The 15,608-nt window shown below is 40.4% G+C and overlaps 1 long non-coding RNA gene across 1 annotated transcript in view; it reads left to right on the forward strand.

Annotated features, from left to right (window-relative positions):
• Window positions 1-15,608, forward strand: part of LOC139187312 (uncharacterized) — a 43,885-nt gene that overhangs the window by 25,692 nt on the left and 2,585 nt on the right. Inside the window, exon 2 of the long non-coding RNA XR_011570867.1 lies at window positions 4,859-4,904. This is a non-coding gene — a long non-coding RNA (uncharacterized lncRNA). The remainder of the gene's footprint in view (window positions 1-4,858; window positions 4,905-15,608) is intronic.

Here is a 15,608-nt window from a genome sequence, read left to right on the forward strand (position 1 = left end):
TCTTTGCGACCCCAAGAATCACAGCACGCCAGGCCTCCCTGTCCATCACCAACTCCTGGAGTTCACTCAGACTCACGTCCATCGAGTCCGTGATGCCATCCACCCATCTCATCCTCTGTCGTCCCCTTCTCCTCCTGCCCCCAATCCCGCCCAGCATCAAAGTCTTTTCCGATGAATCAGCTCTTCGCATGAGGTGGCCAAAGTACTGGAGTTTCAGCTTCAACATCAGTCCTTCTAATGAACGCCCAGAACTGATCTCCTTTGGGATGGACTGGTTGGATCTCCTCGCAGTCCAAGGGACTCTCAAGAGTCTTCTCCAACACCACAGTTCAAAAGCATCAACTTTTCTGCACTCAGCCTTCTTCACAGTCCAAATCTCACATCCATACATGACCACAGGAAAAACCACAGCCTTGGCTAGACGGACCTTTGTTGACGAAGTAATGTCTCTGCTTTTTAATATGCTATCTAGGTTGGGCATAACTTTCCTTCCAAGGAGTAAGCATCTTTTAATTTCATGGCTGCAATCACCATCTTCAGTGATTTTGGAGCCCAGAAAAATAAAATCAGCCACTGTGTCCACTGTTTCTCCATCTATTTCCCATGAAGTGATGGAACCGGATGCCATGATCTTTGTTTTCTGAATGTTGAGCTTTAAGCCAACTTTCTCACTCTCCTCTTTCACTTTCATCAAGAGGCTCTTTAGTTCTTCTTCACTTTTTGCCATAAGGGTGGTGTCATCTGCTATCTGAGGTTATTGATATTTCTCCTGGCAATCTTGATTCCAGCTTGTGCTTCTTCCAGCCCAGCGTTTCTCATGATGTACTCTGCATATAAGTTAAATAAGTAGGGTGACAATATACAGCCTTGGCGTACTCCTTTTCCTATTTGGAACCAGTCTGTTGTTTCATGTCCAGTTCTAACTGTTGTTCCCTGACCTGCATACAGATTTCTCAGGAGGCAGGTCAGGTGGTCTAGAAACTTGAATGGTATACAAAATAAACACAGGCGAAGAAGGGGTACCTGACAACTTAAGCAACCCAGTAAGAATGCCATAAAGTGTGCACTAGGATAATTTATTGAGCCACTAATGGTTGTCTTGTTTCCGCAGCTGTAAAAAAAAAAAAAAAAAAACTGGGAAGACTGTGAGTTCTTTGTATTTTTCTCATTGTTTCTACTCCTCCACATTCTGACAAATTATCAAGCACTATTCTAAATCCCTTTTATAGCTATTAATTCAACAAATCTTCATGATAACACCATGAATAAAAAACTATCATCATCTCTAGCTTACAGATAATAAAACTGGAGCATAGAGTAAATAAGTAATTTACTGGGTTAGTGATAAATCAGAATTCAAACAGAGGCAGATTCAGTCAAACCCTATATTCTGCAACCATCAAAGGATTCCTATGCAGAATATATAAAGAACTCCCACAAATCAAGAAGATAAACACAGAAAAATCATCACAGGTTATAACACAGAAGAAGAAATCAGAATGGGCAATGAAAAGGCAAAAAGATGTTCAGCCTCATCTGTACTCAGGAAAATGCAAAATAAAGCACAACATAATGCCATTTTCTCTTATCAAATATGCAAACACTAAAAAATTTGACAATATTAGTTTTTGCAAAAATTTGGGGACCACAGAATTCTCATACATCACTGGTAAGAATATAAACTGGCATTACAATTTGAAAAGTAACTGGTAGCAATTAGCAAAATTAAAACTACTCCCTGGTGTGGCTCTGTGGTAAAAAATCCACCTGCCAATGCAGGAGACTCAGGTTTGATCCCTGGGTCAGGAAGATCCCTTGGAGAAGGAAATGGCAACCCACCCTAGTATTCTTGCCTGGGAAATCCCACAGACAGTAGTTGCCTTGCAGTCTGCAGTCCATGGTGGTCACAAAAGAGTCAGACATGACTTGGTGACTAAACAACAGTAACAAACTTTCTGATCCAGCAGTCATATATGTAATCACAAAACATGTATGATAAAAGTGATTAGTTCATTGCTTGTGATACTATAAACCTCACAACATAAATGTCTATTATAAAGGAAACTGACAAATAAAACTTACGTTTATATTCATGCTATGAAACACTCTACAGTAAATAAAACTTTTGAACTATATAGAGATAATCTATGTCTATAGTCAATTAACCATCAATAATTCTGGGTTGTAGAGAACTGGTATTTGTCATAACTTCTTTGTGTTTTTCATATCTTTAAAATTTCTCAGAAAAAAGCATCATCTTTAAGGAAAAAGATCCTTAGGGCATATATCCCATAGATATGCATAACAATATTAAGACATATTTAATGTCATAAAGATATCTCTGGAGAAACAAAACTCTGAGAAATTCATAGGAAGGAGCCATTCCTCAAGCACTTTAACTTCTTATCACAGAGCTGACAGACAAATGATCAAAAGATACCAAAATGCTTCTGAACGCCTGAATGAGGAACAGAGGATGTCTTGAGTGGTTAGCCCACCTACTCTAAACAAGCAAGAGGACTCTGAAGGCTGTATCACTGGCACTGATACTAGCTTGCTAAGACCCCACTTTTGCCAGAAGTTTAATTTTGAACAGTCATCCCAAGTTTCCTGGATGCAGCTTTCCATCCAGCATCTACTATGGGAAAGACCACCACATATCTTTCCTCCTACTTTCTTCCCAGGGCTGCATGCTTTGGCATGATCCTGACTTCATGGCTCTCTAGTCAAATGGAAGTGTGAGTGCCCCTTTTCTCTCCCAGGGGGAAACATCTGCCCTCCCTGAGTGCGGCCATACTGTGAAAAGAGAGATTACAGAGTACTGCTTTATAGCCGCTTCTTCAGTAGCTCATCACCAGGCAAAATGTCACAGCAGCTGGTGCTCATCAATTCACCCTCTGTGATTTCAAATACCAATTAAAACTGTGAACTCCTAATTGCCTCATTTCTAGCCACATTTTAGAGTAATTAATAAGTAATTGAGTAATGGGTTAATAATAGCTTTAATCATTTTTCTAATGATCAGTTCCTACATATAGTCACCTTTATGACCCATGGGGAATGCTGCACTCAGGTCATATCTGGCTAATAGCCCCCAAGTCGATCCTGCAAGGAAATGATTTCTTACCAGGGAAATTTGCTTTCATTCCCCCAAAGCAGTTAAAAAAAAATTCAACTTTCACCTGTGAATTGTCAGACATCTTAAAAAAATTTTTTTCCTTCTCTTACATGTCCTGTCCCTTTACTCTCATTCAGTTTATTCTCCCACTGAAACTCAGAGGGAGGTGTCAACATCCAGGAGTGATTTCTAATTGCAGTGAAGCCTTATCGCATGCCCACTCCTGAACACAGGCTTCCTTCCTTGGTAAAAAACATTTACCTGGACTTCCAGTTCTGTTTCATCATAATTACAGCATAAATCAGCTGTTAGATATGAAGGGAGTTATTAACCTTTGGGTTTTGAGTCAAGGGAAAGGATTGCCACTGCAAAAGTACTCGGACCATCAGGAAAGCTGTAAACAAGAAGTACAGAGTCATAAACAGATCTCCCAAAGAGGATGAAACTGCCAGGCTCATGATGACCCCAGCAGTTAAGGACTAGGATGACCAGGTCATTTAGAAATGGGTCAGAAAAACACTGGGTAGATAAAATGGGTGAAGGGGGTCAAAACGTATGAACTTCCAGTGGTAAAATAAATAAGTCAGAAGGATGTATTTTATAGCATAATTAATAATACTGTATTGCATATTTGAAAATTGCTAAGAGAACAGATCTTAAAAGTCCTCAACATAAGAAAAAAATTTTTTAACTATGTATGGTGACAGATGTTAACTAGATATTGTGGTGATCATTTTGCAGTGTATACAAATACTGAGTAATTATGATGTGCACCTAAAACTAATATAGTGATATATGTTAGCTGTGCTTCAATTTAAAAAAGCCATAAAATATGGCAACACACGCTAAGTCACTTCAGTCGTGTCCGACTCTGTGACCCTACGGACCGTACTCCACCAGGCTCCTCTGTCCAGGGATTCTCCAGGCAAGAATACTGGAGTTTCCATGCCCTACTCCAAAGGATCTTCCCAACCCAGGAATCAAACCCGCATCTCTGCATTGGCAGATGGGTTCTTTACCACTAGTGCCACCTGGGAAGCCCGAAGTATGGCAATACTTAAGACTATTTTCTCTTTGCTATTAGAAAAAGAACAACATTGGAAGTCTCTGTCAAATACCACCAACCTCCAATCTTAGGGGGTTGGAAATGGGAACTCTAATTCTTAAGATGCAGAAAGAGAGTTCAGTGTTATGATTGTGGATATGAGACTACTGGAGAAAATTTTGTATGTCTTGGTTGGTAGAGGGTCTTTTCAGACAAAGTGGTCTTTGTATTCACAACTTCTCTCTCTCAACTGAATGGAAATAAACTAAAATACTTCCCTTAACAAAGCAAAACTGAAATAGCTCTCCTCTACCCTTCCCCTCCCCTCTAATGACAACCTTGTCTCACCAATAGGTTTTCCATCTTCAGTGACCCACCAGGAATAAGTACATCCCAGTGTGCAGACAGTTCCATAGTATCAAAACTGTGTTTCTCAAGGAGGCATTGGGTATCAGAAATCTGGAGAAGAAAGGTATCAAGGTCACAGATGGGCACAGCTATAGAGTATGGCCTCCTTATTTCTCACCTCTACTCCTAGTTGAGAACAAATGCTGTAGAATTACATTGTATTAACTTCTCATTGTTGAGTGTTTTGATCAGTCCTCTAATGATGAAATCAAAACTCTGTTCCTGCTAGTTAGATCCATATCTGGGAGACCTACAGTTGATTAAAACATATTTACTCACCCTCTTAGGTTGAGTTGTCCAGAAATAAGACTCTGCAACCAAGATTTGATGCAGGTAGGTTTATTAAAGACTGTTCTTATGAACAATACCTGTAAGCAAATAGGAAAAACTAGATTCTGCTAAGAAAAAAGTTCAAGTGGTACGTGGTTGCCCTGAGGTTCTAACCAACTTCACTGGAGCTCTGAAGTTGGGCTGGCCCTTCAGAGGTGTGCTAAATAGAGACAAGGGGCCTGGGTTCTGATATCTTTGCATCAACTGGCCACTGAATGCAGGCTGCCCCTGGGGAGGGAGCATACCCTTCAACAAGGACAATTTCTGCAGAGGGACTCAGCCATGAGCAACTAGCAGTCAACCTTCCTGGTGACTAGAATAAGTGTCTCGCTGCTGGAAGAAGGATCTAGATGATAGGTCTCAGCACCTAGTGTATCCACCTTCCTCCCTCTAAGTCCCCATACGCAAGCCTATTCAAGTCCCCCAGCCCTGCCCAGCCCTTCTGATGCTCAGGTCTGGTGGACTTCTCACAACACTGAGGCAACTTAGTTCATCTGCCTCAACCTGCTCTGTGAGGGCAGGATTTGCTTCATCCCCTCCCTCCTCTCCAGGAATTTGGCTCTCTTCACTTCCAAAAGTAAGCAATCACAACTACACATTTTCTGTTCAGAGACCTCCTTCTAATCTTAGGTACTTTCCTCCAAAACCTGTTAAAAAGGTGACTCCAGTACTCTTGCCTGGAAAATCCCATGGACGGAGGGGCCTGGTGGGCTGCAGTCCATGGGGTCGCTAGGAGTTGGACACGACTGAGCGACTTCACTTTATTTTTTCACTTTCATGCACTGGAGAAGGAAATGGCAACCCACTGCAGTATTCTTGCCTGGAGAATCCCAGGGACGGGGAAGCCTGGTGGGCTGCCGTCTATGGGGTCTCACAGAGTTGGACACGACTGAAGCGACTTAGCAGCTTAGCAGCAATCAAAGTCAAATGAAACTCTAAGGAAAGAGACTAGAATGCTTTCATACCCTGTGTCTGTCCTTCCCTTTTATTAGAAGTTAAGCAACTTCTAACTATCAAAGTCCAAGACACATTTTTGTCCACATGTTGGACATCTGTTTGTTGGACATCTCTAGCATATGCCTTTATATTACACTTCGAAATTCCCTTTTCTCCTTCCCCCACATTTTTGACCTCATATTCTCTTCATGTTCTGTTTACCTAATCTTATCTCTGAGATTCTAGATTCCTCTCTTCTGTTATCCCTAAAGCACCAGAACAGTATCTAGACTGGAGTAATAACCTCCAAATTATATTTGTCAGTATTATTCTTTCTTTACACATCCACCATATGCTGTTGATATCTGTCCATATCTTTAAATCTGGCTCATATATCCTTAGTGAGCAGTTTTGCTATGTATGTGTGATATGTGGGTGTACATGCTGGACATATTTGGACATTTGCATTCAAATATCTTAGACAAGTTACAAACACTATATCCTCCTTTTGGATAAACCCAATTCTCCTCTTATATTCCTGGCTTCAAGTATGGTATCAGGAGACAGGCCCATCACAAAGCCATTCGAGGCTCCTGCTTCTCCTCTCACTCCACATCTAATCAAACACCAAGTCTGTCTATTCTACTTGCTAAGTAGCTTTTGAAACTCTCCACTATTCTCCACATTGCTACTGGCCCTAGTAGAAGCCTCATAAATTCTCACCTAAACCTATTTAATAACTTCTTAATGGGTTTCTTCACTCCATTCTCCCCTCATCCAATTCATCCTCCACACTGCTGCCAGAGTGAGTTGCTTAAAACACACATCTAATCTTGCTGCTCCCTTCTTTAAAAGCTTTTAACTTCCAACAGCCTCTGGAAAATGGTCAGACTCTTTGTCATGACTTTTAAAAAACCTCATGATCTGGCCTTTTCCCAGCTCTCTAGCTCCATACTCCACTGTACACATCCTTGTAATTCCAGAATCTATCATGTTTCTTATCCCACCATATCCTGCTTCTACTGATGCACTTGAAACATCTTTTCTCACATATGGAGACTTTTTCAGAAGCGAGTTATATTTTCATAGCATTTCTCATCTGACCACGTTATACAAGGAAAGTAACTACAAGGGCAAGGGCCAGCTGGTAGGTTACACCTGAGCACTTTGTGGTACATATGATGGGAGGGATGAAGATGAACAGAAACTATGGTCAATTCCTGGAGATAAAGAAATATACCTCCATGGCTTCAAAATTAAAGCTAGAAAAAATAAATTTTGAAGGATATTTACAATTCTGAGAAGACAGGAATCTAAATTCAATTTGCTACCAATACAATGCAACAAATGTTAAAGGGAAAACACAGCCAAATTATTACCATTGGAAAAGAGAAAGCGATCAAACCAACATATCTGCGACTTTAGGTTCATAAAAAGATGTTCAAAGGAGGATGGATTAAAGGCAACAAAATGCTCACTGAATGCCATTAGCTCTACTATGCACATAGAAGCCAGCCAGGTGGCAGCTTTCTTGGTTTTCTCCAGCTCATGATGCCTGAGTGTAGCCACCCTGCTTTCCTGGAAATGGGCAACCTGTGAGCCAAACCCATCCATAACTGCCTGCCTAGATCAAAGGGTCCTGCTTACAAGTAAAATTTCTGGTTCCTCCCTCTTTTACAACCTTCCAAATTAAAAGATGCTTGCTCCTTGGAAGGAAAGCTATGAGAAACCTAAACGGCATATTAAAAAGTAGCAATCACTTTGCTAACAAAGATTTGTATAGTCAAAGCTGTTTTCTTAAGACAGGAATTAATACGCCCATTGGATGAGATTCCCAGTCACTGATCTGAGGGATCTTAGTCATTTGCCTCTTTACCCACCTAAGCTGAAGACCTACATATCCATCTACCTTCCATGGGAAGGCCTGTCTACCTCTCTCATCTATGATCTTTTAGGAAATAAACCCAACTGCTGCTTCTTTTGCCAGAATTACATAGGATTTGAAGGAAATCACCCCAGTGGAAAGAAAAAAAAATGTAACTCTTTAGGAGGCAAATCATGGGGCAAATAAAACAGATCAGTACCTCAAAATAGAGTATTAAACTGAATAATGAGGGAAAATAGGTCAAAATTGTTAAAAAGAGTTCATGTAAGAAAATAGGAGAAAACTTTAAATAATTCTAAATTCTATTCTCTGTTAATGGGATACTGCACTGAAAAAACACAGCTGGCTGTCACAGTAAAGAGCAATTTGACAATAACAAAGTGTTTTTCAATAAAAAATATCATATTTGCCAAAGTGAAAATTTTAATAGAGGCAATGAACAGAAGAGTGTATGCTACCAGACACTAAATTAAATTAGTTTAGTTACTGAAATAATCCTTACATAATGCAAAGCAAAAAGACAAAGAGAAATTTTGGGTACACTCATGGAGGAGAAACCCAGTGCTCCAATCTGAACAATGAGAGGACTGAAAGGAGAGAAAAGGGCAGATGAAGAAGAAATGGCAATAAAAGTTGAACTGGAAGAAAATTTCTCCCAGCTGAAAAACCAAACACTGGCCAAAATTACTGAAAAAATACCTATGTATATTTTAACATACCCTGGTGACATTTTGGAATCGAGTGATAAAGTTCTAAAAGCTTCCATACAGAAAGAGTAATTACGTGAAAAGAAAAGCAATCAGATTGGAACCAATATCTTCAAATAATACTGGATATACAGTATTAATCGGAGAAGGCAATGGCAAGCCACTCCAGTACTCTTGCCTAGAAAATCCCATGGACAGAGGAGCCTGGTAGGCTACAGTCCATGGGGTCGCTAAGAGTCGGACACTGAGCAACTTCACTTTCACTTTTCACTTTGACACAATGGAGAAGGAAATGGCAACCCACTCCAGTGTTCTTGCCTGGAGAATCCCAGGGACGGCAGAGCCTGGTGGGCTGCTGTCTATGGAATCGCAGAGAGTCGGACACGACTGAAGCGACTTAGCAGCAGCATACAGTATTAATGGAGGATTACTGTGAATTTTTAAGGAAAAGAGATAGTAATTCTGTATGACCACATCAAACCAAATTTTGTTCATTTGTGATGGCAAGGGATTTTTAGACATGCAAGCACTTAGAAAGTATTGTATCCATATTTCCTTTCTAAAAAAGAGATACTCATAAAAGTGCTCGAGCCAAATGAAAATTGCATTAGCATAAGGATCTCAAGATGGTGAAAATTTAGCATACGAGAAACAGTAGCAATCAATGAGACTAGTGATAATTCAATCTAAATAACAGTTGGTACTATCATCCTGAAATATGTGGGAATTGTTAAGAATTCTTGAAATAGAAAGGACATAATGTAAGAAAAAATGAATAACAGTGTAAGAATAAATTTAAGAGTGCAGATTCTCAAGCTTAACTCTACTTACATTGCTATTTAGCTATTATAATCAAGAACAAATAATTTAATCTCTTGCCTTGATTTCTTCCTCAGTATAATAGGATTGATAATAGTATCTGCATCATATGGCTATTGCGAGGAATAAATGAATTAGTACACATAAATGGCTAAGAAGAGTATTCAGCATACAGTAGGTGCTTAATAAGTATCACTATCATCATCATCATGGTTATTATTATTATATCACTGAGAGGCAGAAACATAATTAATATTTTATTATTAATACCACTAGGAAAAAACAAACACTGAAAACGTTTATTTAAATTAAGGAAGCCAGTCGAAAACTTGAAATAGGTTATGGAACTTTGAAATCAATCGAGAAAAGGGGAACAAACACTATTTAATTAATCTAACTAATTAACCAAGATGACAAATACAGCATAAGGAGCTGTCAGAGGGTATGACTACATATCAAATTTTGGATACACTGCATTTGACATCCTTCTTGGACAGTTAGTTGGACATTTGGAATTCAATTTAAGAGAGAGAGAGATCAGGATTGGGGCATATATTTTTGAATATGAAATTCAGAGATGTAGTTAAAGCATGAGAGAATTTCCAGAAGGAGGATCAGAGTAATGTCGGGTAGAAAGATCGGATAAAATTGTTTGATTTGGCCACTAGGAGATCACTAGTAACTTGGTGAAAATAAGCTCTATCATAGAAGACTGAAGAGGTGACAGAAAAGGTAATTACCCTGGCAGCATGGAGAATCAGATGGCTACACTTAATAACATTACCTGGGAAAAGCTACCATCAGGGAAGAATGTACCTGTCTCTGTGTAGACAGAACCTTCACACATGTAATAACATTCTAGGAACAGGACACAAGCCCTGTCCAAAGAGATAGTCATTCATTCAAGAAACACGTTAAGCTAGTCTCTGGGGATACAGTGGTGAAAAAGAACCCCTGTACACTCTTGGTGGGAATGTAAATTGGTACAGTCATGATGGAGAATAGTATGGTGGTCAAAAGATACCTGGAGTTACAGGCAAGTTTGAAACAGGGCAAAGGCTAAGAGAGATTTGCCAAGAGAATTGGCACTAGTCATAGCAAACACCCTCTTCCAACAACACAAGAGAAGACTCTACTCATGGAAATCAGATTAATTACGTTCTTTGCAGCCAAAGATGGAGAAGCTCTATACAGTCAGCAAAAACAAGACCGGGAGTTGACTGTGGCTCACATCCTGAACTCCTTACTGCAAAATTCAGACTTAAATTGAAGAAAGTAGGAAAAACCACTAAGCCATTCGGATATGACCTAAACTAAATCCCTTACGATTATACAGTGGAAGTGACAAAAAGATCCAAGGGATTAGATCTGATAGAGTGTCTGAAGAACTATGGACGGAGGTTTGCAACATTCTACAGAAGGCAGTAGAGAAGGGAATGGTCCACTGGAGAAGGGAACAGCAAACCACTTCAGTATTCTTGCCTTGAGAACCCCATGAACAGTATGAAAAGGCAAAATAATAGGATACTGAAAGAGGAACTCCCCAGGTCAGTAGGTGCCCAATATGCTACTGGAGATCAGTGGAGAAATAACTCCAGAAACAATGAAGGGATAGAGCCAAAGCAAAAACAATACTCAGTTGTGGATGTGACTGGTGATAGAAGCAAGGTCCAATGCTGTAACGAGCAATATTGCATAGGAACCTGGAAAGTCAGGACCATGAATCTAGGCAAATTGGAAGTGGTCAAACAGGAGAAGGCAAGAGTGAACGTCGACATTCTAGGAATCAGTGAACTAAAATGAACTGGAATGGGTGAATTTAACTCAGATGACCATTATATCTACTACTGCGGGCAGGAATCCCTTAGAAGAAATGGAGTAGCCATCATGGTCAACAAAAGAATCCGAAATGCAGTACTTGGATGCAATCTCAAAAAACAACAGAATGATCTCTGTTTGTTTCCAAGGCAAACCATTCAATATCACAGTAATCCAAGTCTATGCCCCAACCAGTAACGCTGAAGTACCTGAAGTGGAATGGTTCTATGAAGACCTACAAGACCTTTTAGAACTAACACCCAAAAAAGATGTCCTTTTCATTATAGGGGACTGGAATGCAAAATGAGGAAATCAAGAAACGCCTGGAGTAACAGGCAAATTTGGCCATGGAATACGGAATGAAGAAGGGCAAAGACTAATAGCCTTTTGCCAAGAAAATGCACTGGTCATAGCAAACATCCTCTTCCGACAACACAAGAGAAGACTCTACACATGGACATCACCAGATGGTCAACACCAAAATCAGATTGATTATATTCTTTGCAGCCAAAGATGGAGAAGCTCTACACAGTCAACAAAACAACACCGGGAGCTGACTGTGGCTCATATCATGAACTCCTTATTGCCAAATTCAGACTTAAATTGAAGAAAGTAGGGAAAACCACTAGACCATTCAGGTATGACCTAAATCAAATCCTTTATGATTATACAGTGGAAGTCAGAAATAGATTTAAGGGCCTAGATCTGATAGAGTGCCTGATGAACTATGGACGGAGGTTCGTGACATTGTACAGGAGACAGGGATCAAGACCATCCCCGTGGAAAAGAACTGCAAAAAAGCAAAATGGCTGTCTTGGGAGGCCTTACAAATAGCTGTAAAAAGAAGAGAAGCGAAAAGCAAAGGAGCAAAGGAAAGACATAAGCATCTGAATCAGAGTTCCAAAGAACAGCAAGAAGAGATAAGAAAGCCTTCCTCAGCGATCAACGCAAAGAATTAGAGGAAAACAACTGAATGGGAAAGACTAGAGATCGTTTCAAGAAAATCAGAGATACCAAGGGAATATTTCATGCAAAGATGGGCTCGATAAAGGACAGAAATAGTATGGACCTAACAGAAGCAGTAGATATTAAGAAGAGGTGGCAGGAATACACGGAAGAACTATACAAAAAAGATCTTCACAACCCAGATAATCACGATGGTGTGATCACTCACCTAGAGACAGACATCCTGGAATGTGAAGTCAAGTGGGCCTTAGAAAGCATCACTACGAACAAAACTAGTGGAGGTGATGGAATTCCGGTGGAGCTATTTCAAATCCTGAAAGACGATGCTGTGAAAGTGCTGCACTCAATATGCCAGCAAATTTGGAAACTTCAGCAGTGGCCACAGGACTGGAAAAGGTCAGTTTTCATTCCAATCCCAAAGAAAGGCAATGCCAAAGAATGCTCAAACTACTGCACAATTGCACTCATCTTACACACTAGTAAAGTAATGCTCAAAATTCTCGAAGCCAGGCTTCAGCAATACGTGAACCATGAACTTCCAGATGCTCAAGCTGGTTTTAAAAAGGCACAGGAACCAGAGATCAAATTGCCAACATCCGCTGGATCATCGAAAAAGCAAGAGAGTTCCAGAAAAACATCTATTTCTGCTTTATTGACTATGCCAAAGCCTTTGACTGTGTGGATCACAATAAACTGTGGAAAATTCTGAAAGAGATGGAAATACCTACCAGACCACCTGACCTGCCTCTTGAGAAAGCCATATGCAGGTCAGGAAGCAACAGTTAGAACTGGACATGGAACAACAGACTGGTTCCAAATAGGAAAAGGAGTACGTCAAGGCTGTATATTGTTACCCTTCTTATTTAACTTATATGCAGAGTACATCATGAGAAACGCTGGGCTGGAAGAAGCACAAGCTGGAATCAAGATTGCCAGGAGAAATACCAATAACCTCAGATATGCAGATGATACCACCCTTTTGGCAGAAAGTGAAGAGGAACTCAAAAGCCTCTTGATGAAATTGAAAGTGGAGAGTGAAAAAGTTGCCTTAAAGCTCAACATTCAGAAAACGAAGACCATGGCATCTGGTCCCATCACTTCATGGCAAATAGATGGGGAAACAGTGGAAACAGTGTCAGACTTTATATTTTTGGGCTCCAAAATCACTGAAGATGGTGATTACAGCCATGAAATTAAAAGACGCTTCCTCCTTAGAAGAAAAGTTATGACCAACCTAGATAGCATATCGGAGAAGGCAATGGCACCCCACTCCAGTACTCTTGCCTGGAAAATCCCATGGATGGAGAAGCCTGGTAGGCTGCAGTCCATGGGGTCGCTAAGAGTCGGACATGACTGAGCGACTTCACTTTCACTTTTCACTTTCATGCATTGGAGAAGGAAATGGCAACTCACTCCAGTGTTCTTGCCTGGAGAATCCCAGGGATGGGGGAGCCTGGTGGGCTGCCATCTATTGGGTCGCGCAGAGTCGGACACAACTGAAGTGACTTAGCAGTAGCAGCAGATAGCATATTGAAAAGCAGAGACATTACTTTGCCAACAAAGGTCCATCTAGTCAAAAGAAAGGCTATGATTTTTCCAGTGGTCATGTATGGATGTGAGAGTTGGACTGTGAAGAAAGCTGAACACCAAAGAATTGATGCTTTTGAACTGTGGTGTTGGAGAAGACTCTTTAGAGTCCCTTGGACTGCAAGGAGATCCAACCAGTCCATTCTGAAGGAGATCAGTCCTGGGATTTCTTTGGAAGGAATGATGCTGAAGCTGAAACTCCAGTACTTTGGCCACCTCACGCGAAGAGTTGACTCACTGGAAAAGACTCTGATGCTGGGAGGGATTGGGGGCAGGAGGAGAAAGAGACAACAGAGGATGAGATGGCTGGATGGCATTGCTGACTCGATGGACATGAGTCTGAATGAACTCTGGGAGTTAGTGATAGACAGGGAGGCCTGGTGTGCTTCGATCCATGGGGTTGCAAAGAGTCAGACACGACTGAGCGACTGAACTGAACTGACTGACAGAAGGCAGTGATCAAAACCGCCCCCAAGAAAAATAAATGCAAAAAGGCAAGATGGTTGTCTGAGGAGGCCTTACAAATAGCTGAGAAAAGAAGAGAAGCAAAAGGCAAAGAGAAAAGGAGAGATATACCTATTTGAATGCAGAGTTCCAAAGAATAGCAAGGAGAGATAAGAAAGCCTTCCTAAGTGAACAAAGCAAAGAAATAGAGGAAAACACCAAAAAAGGAAAGGCTAGTGATTTCTTCAAGAAAAGTTAGAGATACCAAGGGAATGTTTCATGCAAAGATGGGCACAATAAAGGCCAGAAATGGTATGGACCTAACAGAAGGAGTAGATATTAAGAAAAGTTGGCAAGAATACACAGAAGAACTGTACAAAAAAGATCTTAATGATCTGGATAACCACAATGGTGTGATCACTCACCTAGAGCCAGACATCCTGGAGTGTGAAGTCAAGTGGGTCTTGGAAATATCACTACTGACAAAGCTAGTGGAGTGGATGGAACTCCAGTTGAGCTATTTCAAACCCTAAAAGATGATGCTGTGTAAGTGCTGCACTCAATATGCCAGCTAATTTGGAAACCTCAGCAGTGGCCACAGGACTGGAAAAGGTCAGTTTTCATTCCAACCCCAAAGAAGAGCAATGCCAAAGAATGTTCAAAGTACTGCACAATTGCACTCATTTTACATGCTAGCAAGGTGATGCTTAAAATCCTTCAAACTAGGCTTCAACAGTATATGAACTGAGAACTATCAGATATACAAATTTCTGGATTTAGAAAAGGCAGAGGAACCAGAGATCAAATTACCAACATTTGCTAGACCACAGAAAAAGCAAAAGAATTCCAAAAAAACATCTGCTTCACTGACTACACTAAAGCCTTTGACTGTGTGGATCACAAAAAATGGCTTAAAATTCTTAAAGAGATGGGAATACCAGACCACCTTACTTGCTTCCTGTGAAACCGGTATGCAGGTGAAGAAGTAACAATTAGAACTGGACATGGAACAACAGACTGGTTCAAAATTGGAAAGGAGTACGACTTGGAAAGGAGTACGACAAGGCTGTATATTGTCACCCTGCTTATTTAACTTCTATGCAGAATACATCATGCAAAATGATGGACTGGATGAAGCTCAAGGTGGAATCAAGACTGCTGGGAGAAATATCAATAATCTCAGACATGCAGATGACACCACACTAATGGCAGAAAGCAAAGAGGAACTAAAATGCATCTTGATGAAAGTAAAAGAGAAGAGTGAAAAAGCTGGCTTAAAATTCAACATTCAAAAAATTAAGACCATGACATCTGGTCCCATCACTTTCATGGCAAATAGATGGGGAAACAGTGAGACTTTATTTTCTTGGGCTCTAAAATCAATGCAGATGGTGATTGCAGCCATCAAATTAAAAGATGCTTACTCTTGGAAGAAAAGCTATGACAAACCTAGACAGCATATTAAAAAGCAGAGACATCACTTTACTGACAAAGGTCCATATAGTCAAACCTATGATTTTTCCAGTTGTCATGAATAGATGTGAG

The sequence above is a fragment of the Bos indicus genome, chromosome 15 (assembly GCF_029378745.1).
Source record: "Bos indicus isolate NIAB-ARS_2022 breed Sahiwal x Tharparkar chromosome 15, NIAB-ARS_B.indTharparkar_mat_pri_1.0, whole genome shotgun sequence".
In the NCBI taxonomy this organism is placed as follows: domain Eukaryota; kingdom Metazoa; phylum Chordata; class Mammalia; order Artiodactyla; family Bovidae; genus Bos; species Bos indicus.